Source organism: Macaca fascicularis, chromosome 19, assembly GCF_037993035.2.
Source record: "Macaca fascicularis isolate 582-1 chromosome 19, T2T-MFA8v1.1".
In the NCBI taxonomy this organism is placed as follows: Eukaryota; Metazoa; Chordata; class Mammalia; order Primates; family Cercopithecidae; genus Macaca; species Macaca fascicularis.
The window spans coordinates 51,130,526-51,154,363 of record NC_088393.1 but is presented as its reverse complement, the minus strand read 5'-3'; the positions used below and the strand labels follow the sequence as shown (position 1 = coordinate 51,154,363).

Here is a 23,838-nt window from a genome sequence, read left to right as displayed (position 1 = left end):
GCATCCTAGGCCAAGCCTAGCGCTGACACAGAACAGCGGCTGCCTGAGGGCCCACAGCCTCCCCGGGAATCAGTCAGGCACCCTGTGACCTGCCTGCCCGCTGCACCCCGTGGGGCTCAGAGCGCGCGTGATGCTCACACACAGGCACCACATAGGATGTGACTACCTACCCCCGGCTGTCCCTTGGGAAACAGACCTCTCCTGTGTCCCTGCCGGGAGAAGGGGGTATTATTGCTCTTTGCTCTGAGAACACAACTCACCCCCACCAGCCTTCTCAGGTGTGAGAGACGTCCCTCCAGACAGGCTCTCTGGTGACTGCCTGTTCCTCCTCTACAGAGAGCATCTTGGCCGGGTGAAAACCCTCAGGACAGAACCGTGGGTATGTCAGCACATGGAGGGCTGAGCCCATCACGGCCACGGAGTAAGTCTGGATGAATCTCTCCAGCTCTGAATCCCTGCTGTGTCCCAGGTTCCCTTTCCTGTATCTCAACGAGTCATGTTCCACGGGGTTCCTGGGTAGCTCCCCACTTCCTCCTGCACCACCACGGGGAAGATGTGGTGTCCACAGGACAATCAGACGGCCAGGGAAGAGTGGACACCAAAGATGGTCAGGAAGAAATGAGAGACCCACCCACCAGTCCCAAGGGAGCAATAGAGTGACTGAGAACTGTCCCTTTCACCCTGGGAGTCACAGCCCCCACTGAGCAACCAGCACATGCCTCTCCTCCCAAGAGGCATGAGAGACTCACCCTGCACACCTCCAGGAAGGACAGTTTCCTCCGGGACACCCAGGTCACGAATGTCCATCCTTGGAAGTTGCAGCCAAGCTAGACACAATTAGAGAAAGGAAGGGTCCCTGTCACCAGGCAACACACAGCTCACCCACAGCACAATGTGGTGTCCCTATAACAGGGACCTGATGCAGCTCCAGCCTCCTGCACTGAAGGGGAGAGCCAGATGGGGATAAAAGAGGGTGAGGGGTGTGAATGTGCACCCCGACCCAGAGCCACTGGGACAGCAGAAGGCTGAGGCCCAGCTGTGCTTGCCCAACCTACAGGGTATGTGTGTGACTCTCTGTGTCTGTGCACGTTTCTTTTGTGTGTGTGTTTGTGTTTCTGCACATAGTGTGTACCGAGGTTTGGTGACAGAATCACTGCTGAAAAAGGCAGAGGCCTCCACAATTCCCAGGGACCTGACACACAGACAAAAGGAAAAAGAGAAGGAGGGACAAAGAGGCAGGACTGAGAGGGGAGGGGATAGAGAGGTGACCTGGGCACAGACCCCGCCCATAAGCCTGAGAAGTGCTCCTGCCCCGGGAAGAGGCTCAGCACAGAAGGAGGAAGGACAGCACCGCTGACAGCTGTGCTCGGAAAGATTCTGGATCCCAGACTCATCTCCACAGAGGAGAACATACAGGCAGAAGAGGCCATGGGGCCCCTCTCAGCGCCTCCCTACACACTGCACATCACCTGGAAGGAGCTTCTACTCACAGGTGAGGAGAGAACTTCCTGGGAGAGGACAGGAGGAGGAAGCAGAATGATTGGATGGGGTCTCCTGGAGGGGATGGGGTTCTAAAAAATAAAATAAGCCAGCACTTTGGGAGGCTGAGGTGGATGGATCATGAGGTCAGGAGTTCAAGACCGGTCTGATCAACACAGTGAAGCCCCGTCTCTACTAAAAACAGAAAAAATTAACCAGGTGTGGTGGTGAGCACCTGTAATCCTAGCTACTCAGGAGGCTGAGGCAGGAGAATTGCATGAATCTGGGAGGCAGAGGTTGCAGTGAGCTGAGATGCTGCCACTGCAAGCCAGCCTGGGAGACAGTACGAGACTCCGTCTCAAAAAGAAAAAAAAAAAAAAAATAAAGGAAAGAAGGCTCTGTTGGAGCCTGGATTGGGGATAATATGCCAGAGAGAGACAGGGTCACAACAGGAAAATCACATTGAACTGGAATTGGTAATAGGTAGGAAAATCTCAAGTGTTCTGTTCTCCTGGTTAAGCATCACTGGCCACAATATTTTGAAAAATGATAATAATAACTATTATCGGATGACACTTCAGGTGAAAATATAAGCAGGACATGAAACACTGTCCTCAGCAAAACACCTCAACAACTGGGGAAAGACAAAAAAAATAGCCCTGGCTTGGAGATCCCTGGGAACCTTCACATCTGCAGGAGTCTGCAGCCTGTCCCAGGCACTGGGGTGCAATCAAGATCACAAACGTCCCTGTCCTCACGGAGCTCATGCTGTCATGGGCAGGAAGACAGACATGCAAAGAGATCTAGAATGTGAGGTCAGGTGTTGGCAAGAGCTCCGGAGGGAGCAGAGCACAAAAAGGTCAGAAATGGAAGACCCAGGGGCTCTGAAGGAGGTGTCAGGAAAGAAGTCTAAGGATGCCCTGATGTGAGCAGGACCTGAGGGCAGTGTGGAGGGAGCCATGCAGACCCCTGGGGAAGAGGATTTCAAAGAGAAAAATGCCGAGGTCAGAAGGATTGAAGGAATGGGGGTTGTGCTGCTGACCTTGACCCAGTAGGACAGTAGGACAAAAACACACACACACACATACACACAAAAAGGGGTGTGTGTGTTTGTGTGTGTGTGTCTACAAGGCTGATGATTGAAGAAATCTTCTCAGGACCCAAGGCTCCATCTTTTCATCCCAATACATAGGTCTCAATATTGACTGATGCTCTCTCCACCTCCTAGCATCACTTTTAATCTTCTGGAACTCGCCCACCACTGCCCAAGTCACGATTGAAGCCCAGCCAACCAAAGTTTCTGAGGGGAAGGATGTTCTTCTACTTGTCCACAATTTGCCCACGAACGTTGTTGGCTACATCTGGTACAAAGGGCAAATAATGGACCTCCAGCATTACATTACAGCATATACAACAGACACTGAAATGATTCTATTTGGGCCTGCATACAGTGGACGAGAAACAGTATATTCCAATGCATCCCTGCTGATCCAGAGTGTCACCAAAAATGACACAGGATCCTACACCATACAAATCATAAAGCGAGGTCATAGGACTGAAGGAGTAACTGGACATTACACCTTATACCGTGAGTGATTCCACATGATCCCTGGGTGTTGGGGGGTGGGGGTCACTTCTACTTTGCACACCCAGGATGGTCAGGCCTGGACTGTGCCTGTGTCCCTCTCTGCATTATGTCCCATGTTGGGGTTTCGGCATTTAGTGCAGGACACACACAGAGGAGACAAACATCAGCAGATCAGAATTCCTTTCCTGCCTCCAGACCCTGCAGACACTTGCTGCACAGGAAGGACAGTCTGATGGGGGGGGGGGGTGCTCAGCAGGAGGAGATCAGCCTCAGCCAAGCACCTCATGCCCTCTTCATAAACTTGACCCTGAGAAAGACCCTGGAGAACTGAGTAGGGCTTTGCCTAAGAGGCCCCTTGAGATACTCTCAGAGAAGCTCAGCCCTAGAAACCTGAACCCCAGACCGCTGTCCCTAAATCCTTACTCCAGATAAAGCTGAGGAGCCTGTGCCAGGGCTCAGTTGTGGCAGGGCTTACTGGGACCAAGGATTTACCAGCTGTCTGAGGACTGTGTCTCCTGGAGCTGCTCACCAGCCAGGGCTCAGCCCTCAGAGCCTCATCTAGGCAAGGACAGAGCTTTCTTCACCTGAGACTCAGAGTGGAGAGGACAGAAAGACAAGCTTTGTAGGCCATCAGTCAACTGCCTTGTGTGGCTTAGGACACTCCATAGAACGTCTATAGTCCCCAGAAGCAGAAACAGAAGACAGAAAATGTACTTGGCAACAGCTTATCCACAGGGATCTGACCTAAAGGTGCTCCCTCATGGAAGTGAATAATAATAAATGCTGTTTGTGTGAACACCTCCACTGTGCCAAGCATTAGGTCAGGTGACTGTGAAGAATTTACAATTTATTCACAGAAAGCATGAAAAGCCACAGTCCATTGGCCATTTAGCTTATTTGACTGAGAGAAAACTGAGGCACAGGAAGGCACAGTCACTGAACCAGAGTCACACAAACACAGAAGGCAGATCAGGGTCACATGAGGTCTGTCTGCAGCCACAGGCCCATCCTCTCCTCCACCAGAAGTGAGGGATTACTGGGATCCAAGGGCCCCGTAGTCATTTCTTGGCTCAAATCCTCTCACCTTCGGCATCCAAACCTCAGAGGAGTGAGAGCAAATGGTCAGCTGATTAGTGTGTACTCCAGAACTAAATCACCTGCCTCAACTGTCAGAGTCAGTGCAAAAAATGTCCAGGCGTCCCCCTCAGATCTTAACCCCTGTCACTGAACCTGAAATCCTGTGTTTCCCAAAGTGTCCATGTCACTGGCATGACAGGATAAAGGAGAGGAGCTTGTGTTCTTTCCCCACTGACACCCTGCACTAGCATAGGCCCAGTGAGAGACACACACTCAGGTGCTCTCACATAACAAATGGAGGAATTGAATGAAGAAATGGATGATCCATAACCTCTTTAGAGACTGGATCTCAGATGCAGAATCCTAGGAGGTCTAGGCCACACCTTTCCCTTGTCCTTCAGAGGCTGACACCCATGTTTCATCCCCCCACTACCTCTTGCCCCTAAAGACACCCCACCTCATGGAAGTTGAAACCCTTTGGCAACTGGAGGGTTTTCAGGGCTCCCTGGTCCTGGACTGTTGAACTGGGGCACCTGGTCCCTGGGGTCTCTGAAGTCACTGTAGTCCCCACTGTTCACTGCCATGCTGTCTCTGCCTCGCTCTGCTTCTCTGTGTCCCTCATCTTCCTCCCACTTCATTCTAACTGGCAAGCCCTGTCCTGCACAGCTTCTTCCTCCACCCCTAGGCCTTCCCCAGACACTCGCTCTAACTAGGCTGCCTTCTAATCCCTTCCTGCTAACACTGTGGAATGGTCCACCTCCCAGGTAATAGGAATGGCATAGAAATGACCTGGAGTTTCCACTCCTGCCAGGCTTCATCTCGAGCCAATGTCCCCAAGTCACTAAGAGAATAAGCTTCCACTGTATACCCATCCAGGGCTCTTTCCTGTTGTGAGACTGATCTGTGCACAAGACTGTGGGACAGGGATAGGCAGCTCCTCCATCCATTCTTATAATTCCCAGACATGTTCTTCTGGCCTCCTGCACAAACAAAACCAATTTATCCAGATGGTGTTTTGCAGTAAAGAAATATTTTAATGACTCCAAGTCTGCCAAATAGGAGGACGGAGGTATATTATTACTCAAATCAGCCTCTCTAGTGGATCAGGGGTTAGAGAGTTTTTCTTTTTTTAATTTTAAAATCTTTTTTTAAAAAAATATACTTTAAGTTCTAGGGTACATGTGCACAACGTGCAGGTTTGTTACATATGTATATATTTGCCATGTTAGTGTGCTGCACTCATCAACTCGTCAACACCCATCAACTCGTCATTTACATCAGGTATAACTGTCATTGCAACCCCACCCCCACCCCCTCCCTATAATAGGCCCCCGTGTGTGATGTTTCCCTTCCCGAGTCCAAGTGATCTTATTGTTCAATTCCCACCTATGAGTGAGAACACACGGTGTTTGGTTTTCTGTTCTTGCGATAGTTTGCTGAGAATGATGGTTTCCAGCTGCATCCATGTCCCTAAAAAGGACACGAACTCATCCTTTTTTATGGTACATAGTATTCCATGGTGTATATATGCGAAATTTTCTTAATGTGGTCTGTCACTGATGGACATTTGGGTTGATTCCAAGTCTTTGCTATTGTGAAGAGTGCCACAATAAGCATACGTGTGCATGTGTCTTTATAGCAGCATGATTTATAATCCTTTGGGTATATACCCAGTAATGGGATGGCTGAGTCATATGGTATTTCTAGTTCTAGATCCTTGAGGAATCGCCATACTGTTTTCCACAATGGTTAAACTAGTTTACAATCCCACTAACAGTGTAAAAATATTGCTATTTCTCCACATCCTCTCCAGCACCTGTTGTTTCCTGACTTTTTAATGATCGCCATTCTAACTGGTGTGAGATGGTATCTCATTGTGGTTTTGATATGCATTTCTCTGATGGCCCGTGGTGACGAGCATTTTTTCATGTGTCTGTTGGCTATATGAATGTCTTCTTTTGCGAACTGTCTGTTCATATCCTTTGCCCACTTTTTGATGGTGTTGTTTGTCTTTTTCTTGTAAATTTGTTTGAATTCTTTGTAGGTTCTGGATATTAGCTCTTTGTCAGATGAGTAGATTGCTAAATTTTTTTCCCATTCTGTAGGTTACCTGTTCACTCTGATGATAGTTTCTCTTGCTGTGCAGAAGCTCTTTAGTGTAATTAGATCCCATTTGTCAATTGTGGCTTTTGTTGCCTTTGCTTTTGGTGTTTTAGACATGAAGTCTTAGCCCATGCCTATGTCCTGAATGGTAGTACCTAGGTTTTCTTCTAGGCTTTTTATGGTATTAGGTCTAACATTTAAGTCTCTAATCCATCTTGAATTAATGTTCGTATAAGGAATAAGGAAAGGATCCAGCTTCAGCTTTCTTCTTATGGCAAGCCAATTTTCCCAGCACCATTTATTAAATAGGGAATCCTTTCCCCATTTCTTGTTTTTGACAAATTTCTTGAAATTTGTCACTCGGTTCTAACAGTAAGTAAACAGCTGAACAAACTCAAAAGTCGACAACTCGTTAAAATCCCTCAGAGATGGCCAGGCACAGTGGCTCACATCTGTAATCCCAACACTTTGGGAGGCCGAGGCGGGCGGATCACGAGGTCAAGAGATGGAGACCATCTTGGCGAACACGGTGAAACCCCATCTCTACTAAAAATACAAACAAATGAGCTGGGCATGCTGGCGGGTGCCTGTAGTCCCAGCTACACGGGAGGCTGAGGCAGGAGAACGGCGTGAACCCGGGAGGCAGAGCTTACCATGAGCCAAGATCGTACCACTGCACTCCAGCCTGGGCAATGGAGCAAGACTCCGTCTCAGAAAAAGAAAAAAAATGCTGTTAGAGAAATGAAGAATGCTTTTGATGGTTACTGGTAGAATGCACACAGCTGAGGAAAGAATCCCTAGCTTGAGGATGTTTCAATAGAAACTTCCAAAAATGCTGCACCCATCAACTCATCATTTACATCAGGTATGCACACCAACATGTCACAAGTATACATATGTAACAAACCTGCACGTTATGCACATGTACCCTATAACTTAAAGTATAATAATAATAAATAAATTAAAAAAAAAAAAGAAACTTCCAAAAATGAAACACGAAACTTCAAAAGGAGTAGGGGAAAAAAGTGGAGCAATATATTCAACTTCATATTTACCATTTTGTATTGACAATCGCAATTTTAAAATTTTGTAGTTATGGAACAACTACCAAGGCTGTAACATTCATGGAATGGGAATACTGGTGGGTTCGGGGACCTGTTGGAGGTGACCAGGGGGTGCTACCTGATGGTTTTCCTGCCTGGGGCACATTCGATTGTTGCTTCATGATGATGCCATCTTCATAAGTTGGGATTCTTCTTGTGGGGGACACATGACCCAATGGCATCTCACTTAGACTCTTCTTAATTCACACAAACTTAAACTCTAGTTGTATTTCCTTAGGTTGAGAGTAAATGAAGACAGCACTTCACATACCTGTTTTGGGCTCCTCCCCATTTTTCCTAACTCTGCACAGAAATTAGAAACAGGGAGTTCTTTCTATATTTACTAACATAACAAACATCACTTCTTTTAATTCGGCATCATTCCTCCCTTTATGTAATTGACACACTAACCAGTTCTGTCTCTTTAACGGGTCTCTTTCTACTCAAGGACTTGCTAATTTCAAATCACCTTTGGCATCTTTCTTTCAGCATAATGTGATCCTGCTGAATTCACCCCACACCTAAACCTTAATTGGGTATCAAGAGAAATACTACTACCAGCAATTCATCTTAGATACTTGGACCATCAGTAAAAATTTCCACTGATGACAACATTTTAATGTTTCCTTCAAATTTTGTTTTGTTTTGTTTTGTTACTAGAGTCACATCATAACATGAGGTCTAAACTCCTGACAACTTTTTATGGGAAAACTACAATATTACAAATTGAGCATCCCGAATCCAGAAATCCAAAATCTGAAATGCACCAAAATCCAACACTTCTGACCACTGATGTGCTAACTGGAGCATTTTGGATTTAAAATTTTTCAGATTTGGGATGCTGACCCAGTACATCTACTGCAAATATTCCAAAATAAAAAAAGTTAGAAATCCAAAACACCTGGTTTTAAGCTTTCTGCATAAGGAACACTTTATCTGTATGAACTATAGGTATGAAGATCTACAGGAGATCTCTGGAACCTCCTCATCCTGCATAACTGAAAACTCACACCCACGGAACAATGCCCTATTCCCCTCACCCCAGCTCCTGGAAACCACTATTCTACTCTCTGATTTACTCTGGAATCCACTGAGATGAGGTACATAGAGTAGTCAAATTCACAGAATCAGAGAGTAGAATGTCTAACGACAGAAAGTATCTGCAAGACTTCTTCCCAAATATTAGTCTAATAGCCACCAAACACAAACGGTCCATGAGGACCAGACTTCCATCATCAGTTCATGCTCGCCCTTTCCACCAGTCAGTTCTGCATTTGCAAAAATCCACATGTATTTCTAGAAAGATCCACACGGTCCTCACCTGCCCTTTAGAGGGGGAAGGGCAGGTGAGGGCATGGACACAGGACAGGGAACATGGTCTTGGTCCAAAGCTATCAGCTCTTGCCTGTCCCCTTCACTCTTTGTAGCTCATTCCTTGGACTCTGCTCTATCTTTAGAGGTCGCTGGCTCAAGTCAGTCACTAAGAGACAGCTGGGAAAACTGCCCCAACTTGTAGCTCCACTCCCTGATGACTAAATTGACCTCCAGGCTTGACTCTGGTCTCCCCTGTGTTATTTCTGCTGAAGTACCCAGTCCCAGGCCAGTTTTCCCACTACCCAAAGGGTTTAAGAACAATGGGAAGTTCCATCATCCATCTCTAGGATGCCCTTGGAAAGGGAAGCTGCAGGGAAAACATACCTTGGGAGCAAAGTAAGATTGAAACTAAGAAGATTCTAGCACTGCATGCTCCTGGTGAGGATCACAAGGTGGGCCAGGCAGGCAGTTGGAGAGGGAGGGACTCAGAGAGGCACCAGGGGCTCTGACTGCTGGACCCATGTTTTTCCATGATGCAATGATGCTGCTCAATTCACACTTGAGAAAGTCTGTGCTTCTCCCACATACAGAAGGCAGCCTCACAATCTCTGAGCCCTCAGATTGCTATGCATCTGTCTTGTAACACACACATCTGCCATGGATTTTTAAGGACTTGGGTGGGCTGAAGTGGGAAACGCCATCTCTGATTGAAAAATGTTTTTGGAGGATTCAAAGGTGCCACACAGGACAATCTTCTCTCTGTTATCTGCACAGTGGAGACTCCCAAGCCCTACATCTCCAGCAGCAACTTAAACCCCAGGGAGGGTACGGAGACTGTGATCTTATCCTGTGATCCTGACACTCAGGATGTAAGCTACCTGTGGCGGATAAATGGTCAGAGCCTCCCTATCAGTCACAAGTTGCAGCTGTCCAAAAACAACAGGACCCTCGTTCTATTTGGTGTCACAAAAGATACTGCAGGACCTTATGAATGTGAAATGAAGAACCCAGGGAGTTCCAGCCGCAGTGATCCAGTCACCTTGAATCTCCTCTGTGAGTATCTTCTGTTCCTCTGTGAGCCAGGCTGCCATCCCAAATACACATGGCCAGAGGCCAGGCCTCCCAGTCCTTCTCAGGTGCAAGTACAGAGACCCTTCTCCCCGGACATCAAAGCTGGCCATGAGTCCTAAGAGTAGGCTTAGGCTTGATCACCAATGGGAGAGAAGAGGCTGCTCCTGTCATGGGAGACTCAGGGACCAAAGCTTATGATGGGAGAAGTAGGTGAATGTCTCAGGCTCCTGATCAGTGAACACAGCAGGGATTTGGCTGGGACTTCAGTGTTGTGACTTAGCTCACAGGGTCACCGTGGCCGTTCCACAGACCAGGATTTTTGCTTCCCTCTGACAACATCAGCTGTGATTTTATTCTCTTGGCTCCAGTTGGCCTGGACGCCCCCACCATTTCTTCTTCATACACCTATTACCATCCAGGGGAACTCCCCAAGCTCTCCTGCCTCACAGACTCTCACCCACTGACAGAGCATTCTTGGCTGATTGATGGGAAGTTCCAGCAATCAGCACAGGTGTTCTTTATCCTCCTAACCACTAAAATATAGAGAGGGGTCTATGTCTGTTTCATGCATAACTCAGTCACTGGTGGAACAAATCTCATAATCAAGAGGATCATAGTCCCTGGTAAGTGGATCCCTGGAGCACTGGCAATATGTTTTCCAGTGAAGTCTATCTGGCTATCAGGGAAGAGCCACCTCCCCTCTGCTAAGGGAGAGGGAAAATCAAAAACCCAGGACAGGGAATATGTTTCTGCTCGAAAACCACGAGCTTTTGCCTGTGGCCTTCACTCTTTCTAGATCATTCTTTAGACTATACAGTAACAATGAACAATGTGAAAGGAAAGTCAGAAAAGAATTTCCATTCTCACTAACATCAAAAGGAATAAAATATTTTGGAATAAGTTTAACCAAAAAGGTCTAAGGGTTATACCCTGAAAACTACAAAATGTTACTGAATGAAATTAAAGACGACATCAATATGTGGGAAGACATTTCATTTTCATGGATTGGAAAAATCAACATTGTTAGGATGACAATACTACCCAAAGTGAGCTGCAGATTCAACGCAACCCCTACCAGAATCCCAGTAACACTTTTTTGCAGAATTACAAAAATCTGTCCTAAATCTGACCTGATAGGCTCTTATTGATGACTGCCACAACAGAGACACTGAGAAAAAGATGCAATCATGGAAAGGTGGAAAATGTTCATGACATAGAAAATAGCAATCATTATTTCTCACATCCCAAAGCCTTCAAAAACATACAAGTGCAGCATGGCCAGTATGGAATTGACCAAAAACTATTCACCAAGCTAGAAAAGTGGTGAGAAAAAAAAAGGACAAGAATGTATTTAGCCTATCGCCACCCACTTTTGCTGACTAATCTGATGCTGAAAAGTAATGCTCACTGGAACATTTTAGATTTTGAATCTTTCAGATTTGGGATGCTAAACCAGTAAGTATGTGACAAATATTTCGAATCAAAAAATGTCAGAAATCCAAAACACTTTCTGTCCTAAGTCTGATGTGTAAGAAACACTCAATCTGTGTGAACTATAGGCATCAAGCTGTACAGCAGATCTCTAGAACCTCCCCATCTGGCATAACTGAAACTGCACACACATGAACAACTTCTGATTCTCCCCACTCCCAGCTCCCGGCTACCAGCAGTCTCTTCTCAGATTCACTGTGGAATCCACTTACATGATGTCCCTAGAGTAGTCAAGCCCATGGAATCGGAGAGTAGAGTGTCCAATGAAAGAAAATATTTGCAAAATTTCTCCCCAACTTTGTCTCATATCCATCAAACACGTATGGTCCACAAGGACCAGATTTCCAGCAGTTAATTCCCACCCTTTCCACCAGTCCATTCTGCATTTGCAAATGTCCACCTGTATTTCTGGAAAGTTCCATTTAGTCCTCACCTGCCCTCTGCAGAAGGAGAGGAAACTTAAAGAACCCAGAACAGGGAACATGGGTCTGCTCCAAAGCCACCAGTTCTTGTCTGTCCCCTTCAGTCTTTCTAGATCATTCCTTGCAGTTTGCTCTGTCTTTGGAGGTCACTGGCTCAAGTAAGTCATCATGAAACACCTGCAGAAAACTGCCCCACTTTGTGCCTCCACGGCCTGATGACTGAAGTGACCTCCAGGCCTGACTCTGGTCTCCCCTGTCTTATTTCTGCTGAAACATCCAGTCCCAGGCCAGCCTGCTCAGTATCTTCAGGGTTTCAAGGCAATGGGAAGTCCCATTATTACTCGTCTCTAGAATGTCCTTGGAAATGGAAGCTGCAGATAAATCACATCTAGGGGGGCAAAGTAGGATGGAATTTGTAAGGAGTCCGGCAGTTGCACATTGCAGGTAAGGAACCCAAGGAGAGCCAGCCAGTCAGCTGATTAGAGAGGGACTGGGAGGTGTATCAGGGCCTGTGACTCCCACTGATGTATCTGTCCATGACCCAACACTGCTGCTCAATTCACACTTGAGAATGTCTGTGCTTCCCTAAGACAGAGCAGGTGGCCTCACAGTCTTTGAGCTCTTAGATCATCATGCATCTGTCTTGTGACACACACACGAGCTATTGGTTTTCAAGGACTCGGGTGGGCTGAGGGGAGGGAGATCCCAACTCTGATTGAAGGATGCCTGTGGAGGAATCAAAGGTGCCACAGGACAATCTTCTCTCTGTTATCCACACAGTCCCAGGCTAAAGCAACCCGGTGAAAACAGGATCCTCATTCTAGCCAATGTCACAAGAAATGACACAGGCCCCTATGAATGTGAAATATGGGACCAAGTTGGTAGCACACCCAGTGACCCAGTCACGCTGGATGTCCTTTGTATCTTTGGTTCCTGTGTGGACCAGGCCACCCGTTAAAATCCAAAGGAACACAGGCCACGCATCTCAGTCTCTCTCAGGTCCAAGTACAGACACTTTTATTTCTGGACACCAGGGTTGGCCATGGCTCCCTGCCCTGGGAAATTCTAGGTATGCATAGCCTTAAACAAAAATATAAGGGGAGGAGATGCTTTTGTCATGGGAGACTTGGAGTCTACAGCCTGTGATGGGAGAAACAGGAGAATATCCCAGGCTTTGGCCCAGTGAACACAGGAGCGGTTTGGCTGGGCCTTGAGGGTGTGTCTTGGCTCAGAGGGACACTATGTCCCTTTAAGAGACCAGGAACATCCCCTTCCTTCAGATGACATCACCTGTGACTTTATTCTCTTTACTCCAGATGGTCCACGCATCCCCAGCATTTTCTCTTCATCCCCCTATTACCGTTCAGGAGAAAAACTCTACTTGTACTGCTTCGCGGACTCTAACCCACCGGCAGAGTATTATTGGACGATTGATGGGAAGTTTCTGCAATCAGGACAAGAGCTCTCTATCCGCGAAATTACTGCAAAGCATGGCGGAATGTATGGTTGCTCGGCTCGTAACTCAGCCACTGGCAGCGAAAGTTCCGCATTCAAGATGATCAAAGTCTCTGGTAAGTGGATCCCTGCATCACTGGCAATAGTGTTTTAGATGGTGTCTATCTGCCTTTCAGAGAAGACCTGGGAAAACATTTTAATTCCCAGCCTGTGTCCCATTGGCAGAAGCAAATCCTAAATTCTCCTCCTGAACCCTCCCAATTTGTCTCTACAGATTCTCTTCTCCTTGTTTTTCTGTTTTCTCATGGTTGACCTTGTGTCCAGCCTGAGAAAGGTAGGGAGGGGGCTTTGTCAGCCCTGAGCCCTATGTGATGGAAGAGGCTTCACAGAGGGACAAGAAGGAGAGTCCTCAAGGTCAAGTTGCTTCTCGCTGTCACCAACACATCCCTTTCTGCCACGTCTTTATTTTTTTTCCCTCTGCATGAGCTACAAGGAGCATCCGAGGCTTTGAAACAAGCTCACATTTTTCCCCCAAATGAGAGTAGCAAACCCCTTGGATGAGAGAGGAGCAGCTCAGACCACTCCCTAATCTGCTCCAGGCTTCTCGGTGACTGGCCCTGCCTGACTCCACCTGGTGTGGGACCAGCATGTGTGGAGAAAGAGCCCTGGTGGCCTGTCCTGATTTCGGCTAAATCAAACTGCCAGTTGGTGTGAAGGCTAGGCTGCAGGGAAATTAAAAGAGAGGGAGCCTCGGGGCAGACTCTTGAGCTGTGTCCTGGCTCTGAAGTCACCGGCTGTATGAGGCTGTTGGCACAGCACGTGGGACACAGCACAGAGGACAGTGAGTGATGCATACTTGGAGACATAGGGAGATTCACCTCTGGAGTTCTGCATGGCAGGAAAGGGGCTATGCCAAAAAGTGTGTATTTATAGAGTGTAAGACTACCAGGACACTTTATATATATCCAATATAAGGCTTATCATTAACTATTTCTAAGTGTGCAATTTAGTGTTGTGTAACCATCACTCTATCCATTTCCAGAACTTTTTCCTTTTACCGTATTAAACCTCTGTACCCAATAAACAGTAACTCTCACTCCTTCTCCCCCTAACCCTTAGCACATACCATTCTACTTTCTGTCTCTATATAACTGGCTATTCTATTTTCTAAATGGAATTATAGAATAATTATCCTTTCGTGTCTGGCTTATTTCAGTTAGCATAATGTCTTCAACGTTCATTCACTTTGCACGATGTATTGGAATTTTATTCCTTGTTAAGGTTGAATAACATTTCGTTGTATAGATATATCTCATTTGCCTACCCACTTATCTTTCAATGGACTTTTCCATTGTTTCCATTTTTGGCTATTGTGTGTAATGCTTCTCTGAACATCAATGTGCAAATATTTGTTCACATTTCTTTCAATTCTATAGGGAGTATGTCTAGAAGTGGAATATCTGGATCGAATGGTGATTTATTGTTTAAATTTTTGAGAAACAGCCACACCACTTTTTACAGTGGCTATAACATTTCCCATTCCCATCAGCAATGCACTAGAGCTCCAACTTTTCTATTTGAAAATACTTGTCATTTTGTGTTGCTGTCATTGTTGTTGTTTATCAAAGCATCCTAAAGTGTATGAGGTGGTGTCACATTGTGGTTTTGATTTGCATGTCTCTAAGTATTCGTGATGCTGAGGAGCTTTGCTTGGGCTTATCGGATATTTGTATATCTTCCTTGGAGAAAACTCTATTTTAATCCTTGGTTCATTTTGTAATTGTGTTTTTGGATGTTTGCTGTTGTTAACTTGTAGTTTTTTGTGTATTCTGGAAATTAATTTCTTATCACACTTATAATTTGCAAATATTTTTCTCATTTCATGGGTTGCCTTCTTACTCTCTTGATAATGTTCTTCGATATATAAAACGTTTTGATTTTTATGAAGTCCAATTTATCCATTTTATTTGTTGCCTATGCTTTTGTTGTTACAACCAAGAAATCATTGTGAAATGCAATATCATGAAGTTTTTATCCTATGTTTTCTTCTAAGAGTTGTATAGATTTTGCTCTTACATTTAGATATCTGATCTATTGTGGGTTAATTTTTGTATATGATGCTAGGTAAAGGTTCCACTCATTCTTGCCCTTGGATATCCAGCTTTTCCAATATCTTTTGGTGAGAACACTGTCCTTTCCCCATTGAATGATCTTGGCACACTCGATGAAAATCATTTGGCCATATATGCAAGTATTTCTTTCTGGAGTCTCTGTTCCATTTCATTAATTTCTATGTCCTCTTTTATGCCAGTACCACACTGTATTGGTTACGGGGGCTTTGTAGTAAATGCTGAGATCAGAAAGTGTGAGTCCTCCAGCTTCATTCTTCCTTTTCAAAGTTGTTTGTCTATTTAGGGTCATGAGTTTCAATATAAATTTTAGGACGGATTTTTCTTTTACTGCAAAAATGTCACTGAGATTCTGAGAGGAATTATATTGAATCTGCAGCTCACTTTGGGTTTCATTGTCCTCCTGACAATAGTGAGTCTTCTAATTCATGAAAACAAAAAGTCTTTCATTTTATTGATGTCATCATTAAGCAATATTTTATGGATTTCAGGTATAATCATTTCACCTCTTTGGTTAAACTTATTTCTAAGTATTTTATTCTTTTTGATATTAATACAAATTAAAATTTTTTTCTTAATTTCCCTTCAGATGGTCCATGGTTAGTGTATTGAAATACGACTGATGTTTGAATGTTGATTTTGTATTGTGGAACATTACTGAATTCATTTGTCAATTCTGATAGGTTTGTCCATCTTTAGGATTTTCTAGATATAAGTTCAAGTTATCTCCGAACAGAAATAATTTTACTCCTTTCTTCCAATTTGAATGTCTTTTAAAAAATAGTTGCCTAATTTTTCTGACTAGACCTTTCAATACTACCTTGAATAGAATTGTCAAAAGCAGCAACCCTGTCTTGTTCCTGCTCAAACAGGGAAAGCTTTCAGTCTTTCTCCGTTGAGTATGATGTTAGCATTGGGTTTTTTCACATATTGCCTTTATGTTGAGGTGGTTTCCTTACATTCTTAGTTAGAATGTTTTTATTATGAAAAAATATTGAATTTCATCAAATGCTTTTATTGATTCAATCTTATTACTGATTATAGTTGTAGTCATATTTTTTGTGTTTTTCTAGGAATTTGTCTATTCCACCTAGTTTATACAATTTATTGGCATACAAATACTTACAGTAATTTCAAAATCATTATTTTATTAGAATTGGTAGTAATCATTTCATTTTCTGTTTTTTCATTTTTACTTTTCTTTTCTTATTTTTTTTTTTGAGAGAAAGAGAGAGAGCCACTCACTCTGTAGGCCAGCCCAGGCTGAAATAGAGTAGTGTGAATGTGCCTCACTGCAGTCTCAAACTCCTGGGCTGAAGAAATTCTCCTTCTTCAGCCCCCCAAGATACTAGGACTACAGATGCATGCCACCATGCCCAGCTAATTGGTTTTAAATTTTTTTTTGTAGAGACAGGGTCTCCTGAGGTTACCTATGCTGGTCCAAACACCTGGTCTCAAGAAATCCTCCCATTGTGACCTTCCAAAGTGCTAGGATTAAAATATGACCCACCATGCTCGGACTCCATTTCCATTTCTGATTTTAGTAATTTTAATCTTCTCTCTTTTTTTCTTAGTCCAGTTAATGGTCGTCAATTTTGTTGATTTATTTTGAAGAATCAACTTTGGTTTCATTAATTTACTGTATTCTTTTTTCATTCTCCATTTTATTTTTATCCACTCTAATCCATATTGTTTACTTCATTCACTGTGCTTGGGTTTAGTTTGTTCTTCTTTCATATCCTGAAGCATGAGAGAGCTTGCTTCATACGATTCTTTTAAAGGTTTATTGCAGTCAATGAAACAAGATGCCACACAGATGAACCAATGTCAGCTGCTCTATTACTACTGTCATCCTTAGCCTTGAGGTCAAATAGTCCCAGAATGAAATCTCACATCCTCCTATTAGTAGCCATATGACACCAGGAAAGTTTTTACACTACTCTAAGCTTCTGTCCTTTCATTGGTAATTTGAAAATAATATGTAGGCCGGGCGCGGTGGCTCAAGCCGGTAATCCCAGCACTTTGGGAGGCCGAGACGGGTGGATCACGAGGTCAGGAGATCGAGACCATCCTGGCTAACAAGGGGAAACCCCCTCTCTACCAAAATACAAAAAACTAGCTGGGCGAGGTGGCAGGCGCCTGTACTCCCAGCTAGTCGGGAGGCTGAGCCAGGAGAATGGCGTAAACCCAGGAGGCAAAGCTTGCAGTGAGCTGAGATCCGGCCACTGCACCCCAGCCTGGGCGACAGAGCAAGACTCCGTCTCAAAAAAAAAAAAAAAAAAAAAAAAAAAAAAGAAAATAATATGTAACTGACAGGGTTATTGTGTGAATTAAATGAGGTACAGGTAAAGTATTTAGCACAGGGCCTGACACATAAGATGTGTCCCTCAACAGTACCTATTTCCATATATATATAGAAAAAAAGGTAACACATAAAACAGTAGGACATGGTTACTGACTACTTGTGGGAGAGAAAGGAAAAAATCTAAGTGTAAAGAATCAATCCTGGTATTTTTTTTTTTTTTAAACCAACTGAGATGCATCCAGGATAGGACTAGACGAATAAGATAAATTATCAGAGAAGACACCTGTGAGGGAATGTGGGGCAGGCATGAAGGTAGTGTGGGAGAACCCACAGACCACTATGCAAAGCTGACTCCTGTGAAAAAGAAAGGGAAAGAAATTTTAGGTATCAATGCAGTTCTTAAGACAGTTTTCGCAAGGCTGATGGGGAGTCCTCCAACCAGTCACCCATTAGAGTTAAAGAGAGCCTCAGAGAACTAGGCTTGCTTACACGCCCTTGCTGCGAGCCTGTGGGAAGGAAGCTTTCTGTGCAAAGGAGGTTGTGAATTTGAAATGCACTGACCTGGGCCTTTTGTCAATCAGGTCCCTGCCAGGGAGTGCTGGCAGGGTCTCATTCATGGCTGCCACCACAGAGACACTGAGACAAAGGTGCAACCATGAAAAGTTGTAAAGGTGGATAGTTCTACTGACATAGAAAATAACGATCAGCCTTTCACACATCCAAAATCTTTCTGAAATATCTGAGTGCAGTAGAGAATTGACCGAGGACTGATAAAAAACCTAGAAACAAGGTGAGAGAGGAAAAAAAAAAAAACTGCAGGAATATAATCATCTCCTATCAACTTTCCAACAGAAATAATGCTTTCCTTGAAGAAACAATTATAGACTACCTCATGTTACATGCTGGTTCCTGAGGTTCCCCCCTGTAAAGTAACATCATCTCCATTCCTTCTTTTCTTTTCTTTTCTTTCCATGACAGGTTCTTCAGGAAGAGGACATCTATCCTGGCATTGATCCGACATAGCAGCCGTGATGTCATTTCTGTATTTCAGGAAGTCTGGCAGGTATGATGGCCTTTTCTCTTGTACCGCTTCCTGCAGGCTGACTGCCATGCTTGGGAGAGGGAAAAGACTTATTGGCCTGTATCTGGGACTGGATCTCCTCCTTCCACTAAACTGCTGCTTCTCAGCACTAATTCCTGCAGTTCCCTTTCTCCCTGGCCTGTATGCTCCCTCTACCCCAATGTCTTTTAGCCATAATTGTCTCGTTTATTTCTCAGATTCAAATGAGAAACACAATTTCACATTGTGAAACCCTCTTCATTATTTTTCACATCTCTCAATAGTGTAATTCTCTCCATTCCCATAAAGCTCAACCACTTCTCAAAGTGTTGCTTGACTTCTTGTGTCCAGACTTTGAAACCTTCCTTGCATATGACTGCCTCATTACCTTTCTAAAATCTAGTTAATTCACTTAATCAAGAATCTTCAGGGGTCTACACTAGCCTATTTGGTAAGTTCACATTTCTTCTGTTTACTAATCCTTCTCACTTCCTTTACCTCTACTTCCTAGTATAATTCCTCCATCCTAATTAGAACTGTCTTCCTACACATCCCTGCCCCTTCACCCATATAGACAAAAAATTCTTAGTTCCAATGCTACGCCTAAAAACAGGGTGAACTCCCCTCCACCATCTGCACTACAGACTTAACCACTCCCTTCATCACAAGGAACCTCTGACCTCGTGGAAGAAAAAGACTTTAGGATCAGCCTGTGAACCTGAGACTCAGAACACAATGTATGTGTGGTGGAGACCTTTTCCTGATGACTAATTCACTTGTTCAAAAAAGATACAGAAATGAAGAAGGCAAGGTCCCTACCCCAGGGGACATAAAGCATAAAACAGGAAATGAGATCTGAAATTCATCATGATACCAAAATAGAAAAAAAGTGAAGGCCACAAGAAATCAGAGAAATCTGATGGGAAATATAGCTACACTTTGGAATCACTGGAAAACATTTTTAAAAGTGGATGCTCAAGCCCCACCCATGAGTTCCAGTTTAAAGGTCTGGAGAGGGACCCAGCCATTGATAATTTTTAAGTCTTCCCTGACACTACTAACATGTAATGAGGGTGGAGAACTCTTATTATAAAAGGTAGAACTTACAACTAAGTCAATGATTTTGAAGTAGAAGTACCGGAATTACCTAAGGACGTTTTTGAACATATGTAAGACTATGCGTTTTTGGCCCTAATTATTAATGGGCTACACCAAGAACTCAGGAATCCAGCTGGGAAACAGAAGCTGAATGGAAAAGCCACCTTATTTTATATGTTAAAATATATATAAAGCATTTTCAAATAAGTGATAAGTGTTGCTAAACCTTCTCTAAATAACGTTTATGGGAATGTTAATAATATGAGTATTCTAGGCTGGGCGCAGTGGCTTATGCCTGTAATCCCAGCACTTTGGGAGGCAAGGCTGGCAGATCATGAGGTCAGGAGATCGAGACCACCCTGGCTAACACGGTGAGACCCCGTCTCTACTGAAAACACAAAAACAAAATTCACCGGGTGTGGTGGCAGGCACCTGTAGTCCCAACTACTCCGGAGTCTGAGGCAGGAGAATGGCGTGAACCCGGAGGTGGAGTTTGCAGTGAGCGGAGATCCTGCCACTGCACTCCAGCCTGGGCAACAGAGTGAGATTCCATCTCAAGGAAAAAAAAAATTAAAAAAAAAAAGAGTTCTAAAAACCGTATGAAATTTCTGGAAATCGAATATGTTATCAGTCATAGTGTCGTATGCCACAGAAGTAACTAGATTTCTATGTGAGTTGTGTCTTTACCATAATCAGCCTAATAAAAATCCCATTAGATTTTTAACCATGATCATTTTAAATCTTTGTCATTCCCAGACCGTTGCTTTGATTCTTCCTCGAAGTATTTACAGTCAGCTACAGTCCAAAATTGCTTTTTCTTCAAGGAGATATATGGAAAAGACTCTGACAATGACTCTTGAATACAAGTTTCTGATAACTTCAGGATCATACCACTGGACTCTCTGAGAACTTTCAAAATTTTAATGAACAGGCTGATACCTTCATGAAATTCAAGACAAAGAGGAAAAAAACCTCAGTTATATTGGACTTAATAATCAAAAGGATAATATTCTCATAATTTTTTTTTGAAAACGTGCTGATTCATTGAATGTGTTATTCTCCAGATTTATGGACTTTCTCTTTTAAGCTCTTTATACTTTACAGAAATTTGATAAAGTATACTTTTGTAAACAAAAGTCAAAACATTTGCTTTTGTTCCCAATCTGAGTACCTCAGAATTGGGAAACTATTTGTGAGTATTCATATGTTTATGGTAATAAAGTTATTTGCACAAGTTCAGTAAGAATCTACTCTCTTTATAACATGACACATTTGAAAACATTGGTTATGTTACTAAGGCTTTGACTGGGATGTTGTATTTGAGAATATACATAGAATAAACCCATACGGAATGCAGGGAAAGTCTGAAGTTGGCCTTGATTTGGCTTCCGAGTCTCAAGAGGTTTTTGGAAACTTAATCTGAGAGTCTTATAAAACTTCTAAGAACGCAAAGTTTAAAAAGATCTTCTATGGTCCATTGCCACTCTTGCTGAACTTAGGTAAAAAATCTAGGCAAGTTTGGTGAGAGTCAACCTATTTTGCAAACAATTCATCCTACTGGAATTATCTTTGGTAAAAATACAGACTCCTATTTAGAGAAAAATTATGTTGAAAAGAAAAACTGTAGTATACCTGTTACCAGATTGAACCACTGTTCATTATCTTTGAGCATTTACAATCTACTGGTAGACTGGACTGGACCCTGAATTCTTTTAGTTCTTCCAATTAAATTTTCTCTAATGAAATCACTAAGAACAAGAACAGCTCTGTTCCTGAAGCCATATAAGCTAGAGGTGTACAACTCAACGTAAATTTCACGGGAAAACCCTCGTGTCTGATGTGTGGGCCACTCAGAGCTCACCAAATGTTCGACACCATCACTTAGAGACACTTATACTGCAAAGCACGACAACAAGTTGATGACTGTACACTGTGGACAGCTTTTCTCAAGATGTCCGAACAAGACTGTCAATCATGATGAGACTCTTACCTCTCTTAATTTGTCCTTGCTTACGCCTGTCTCCTTTGCTTCCCAGAATAATGCTGTACTTAGGATTTCACAAGAAGTAGCTTCTGAGAGTAAGTTAACAGTGTCAGATATATCATGTCAACCACATTATTATTTTTTTAAGATGGAGTTTCTCTGTTGTTGCCCAAGCTGGGGTGCCATGGCAAAATCTTGGCTCACCAAAACCTCTGCCTCCTGGGTTCAAGTGAATCTCCTGCTCCAGCCTCCCTAGTAGCTGAGATTATAGGCATGCACCACGACACCAGGCTAATTTTGTATTTTTAGTAGAGACCGGGTTTCTACATACTGGTCAGGCTGGTCTTGAACTCCCGACCTCAGGTGATCCGGAAGCCTTGGATTCCCAAAGTGCTGGGATTACAGGCACGAGCCACTGCACCTGACCCACACATTTTTACATAACAGGAGATCCTTTAGTCCACCCAAAGGCTGCCCTTAGCTGCATCTTTAACACAACTTTTTCCTCAAGTATATGGAGAGTTTTTTTAGGCTTCTACTTGTATACTTGCCTATTCTTCTCACTCCCTGTTTTAATTTAACATAGACATGCAATGCTAGAAAATAGAATTGCTCTCTACCAGCTAAGCAGGGGGGAGACTGTGCAGTTTCTGACACTTCTCGTTGCACATGGATAAATACATCGGGTATTATAGAGACTCAGTTGTAAAAATCAACAAATGTGCTGCCTGGTTAAAATGACTAGACTCTTCTGGCTTCTTCTTTGATCTATTCTATTGTAGTTGGTTTGCATCTTGCCTAAGGCGCATATTCCAAACTCTTGATATTTTCATCCTGATAGTCATACTGGTAGTCTCCCTCGTGTGGTGCAATCTACAAACATTTTTATTTGTGTGCAAATATTTGTGTGCAGCCATTCCTCAAATATCAAATTGTTTCTCTTGGGCTGGAATTCGAAAACCCAAAGAAATGTGTGGTTTATGTGCCGGGTACAGTGGCTCACGTCTGTAATCCCAGTACTTTCAGAGGCCACGGCAGGTGGATCACAAGGTCAAGAATTTGAGGCCAGCCTCGTCAATATGGCAAAACCCTGTCTCTACTAAAAATACAAAAATTATCTGGGTGTAGTGGTGCGCACCTGTAGTCCTGTAGGGAGACCCCCCTGAAACCATTGCTATGGAACAAAAGATGAAAGGCTCCTGATTGTTGTAAATTCAAAATTGCATGCAGGATTGTGTAAAGACAATGCCAGGATGGGCTGCCAGAATGAGCCAACAGCACGTGATATACATCCCCCTGCAGAGAGCCTATAAATGGACGTGTAGTCAGGGAGGTTTCACATCACCAAGATTCCTATCTCAGAAAAGTAGATGTTCATAGCTCTGGGAATGAGATGCAACCCTTGTGGAGAGTCTACAAATTGACACATGAGGGGCGTATGTTCATATGGATAAGATAGGGTTATAAATACCCTTATCTTGCCACAGCTCTTCTAGGTCTCTTCAGGGTTTAGGCATACTCCATTCTGAGAATTTTTTGGTTTAACTGGTTATCTAGCTTCACGTCCTGTTTCTATTGATTGTTTGGAACAGCTTTTTCTGCAACTGTTACTGCTGATTAATATCTTGCTAATCATAGGATATGGATTGACTGTGTTTTAAGACTGTTAGAAATTACTGATGCACACACTATGATGTAAATTCTTATCTCTGTATACTGTACTTCTGCATACCGATGTTATGTTAAATAATTATTTCAACCCCATGTGACCATCTCACCTCATAATCAAACGACCCTAAATCCCTCACTAACCTACCCCCGCCCTCACTAAGCTTAATAATAAATGCTGGTTTATCCAGTGCATTGGTGGCATCACAGGACCAGATGGCAATGCCCCACCTGGACCCACTTTCACTATCATGGGTGTGTCTTTTATTTCTTGACCTGCCAATCCACCTGGGAACAAAGAAAGAGGCCTGTTACACTGTGGGCTGCTGGCCAGATCCCACAATATAATCCCAGCAACTTGGGATGCTGAGGTGGGAGAATCACTTGAATCCAGAAGATGGAGGCTGCAGTGAGCCGAGTTCATGCCACTGCAATCCAGCCTGGGCCACAGAGTGAGACTTCATTTAAAAAAAAGAAAAGGGGGGGTGGTG

At 43.7% G+C, this 23,838-nt stretch overlaps 1 pseudogene; it reads left to right on the top strand.

Annotated features, from left to right (window-relative positions):
* The first annotated feature begins 1,296 nt into the window (after positions 1-1,296).
* Positions 1,297-17,062, top strand: LOC135968352 (pregnancy-specific beta-1-glycoprotein 2-like; annotated as a pseudogene).
* Positions 17,063-23,838: the final 6,776 nt, after the last annotated feature.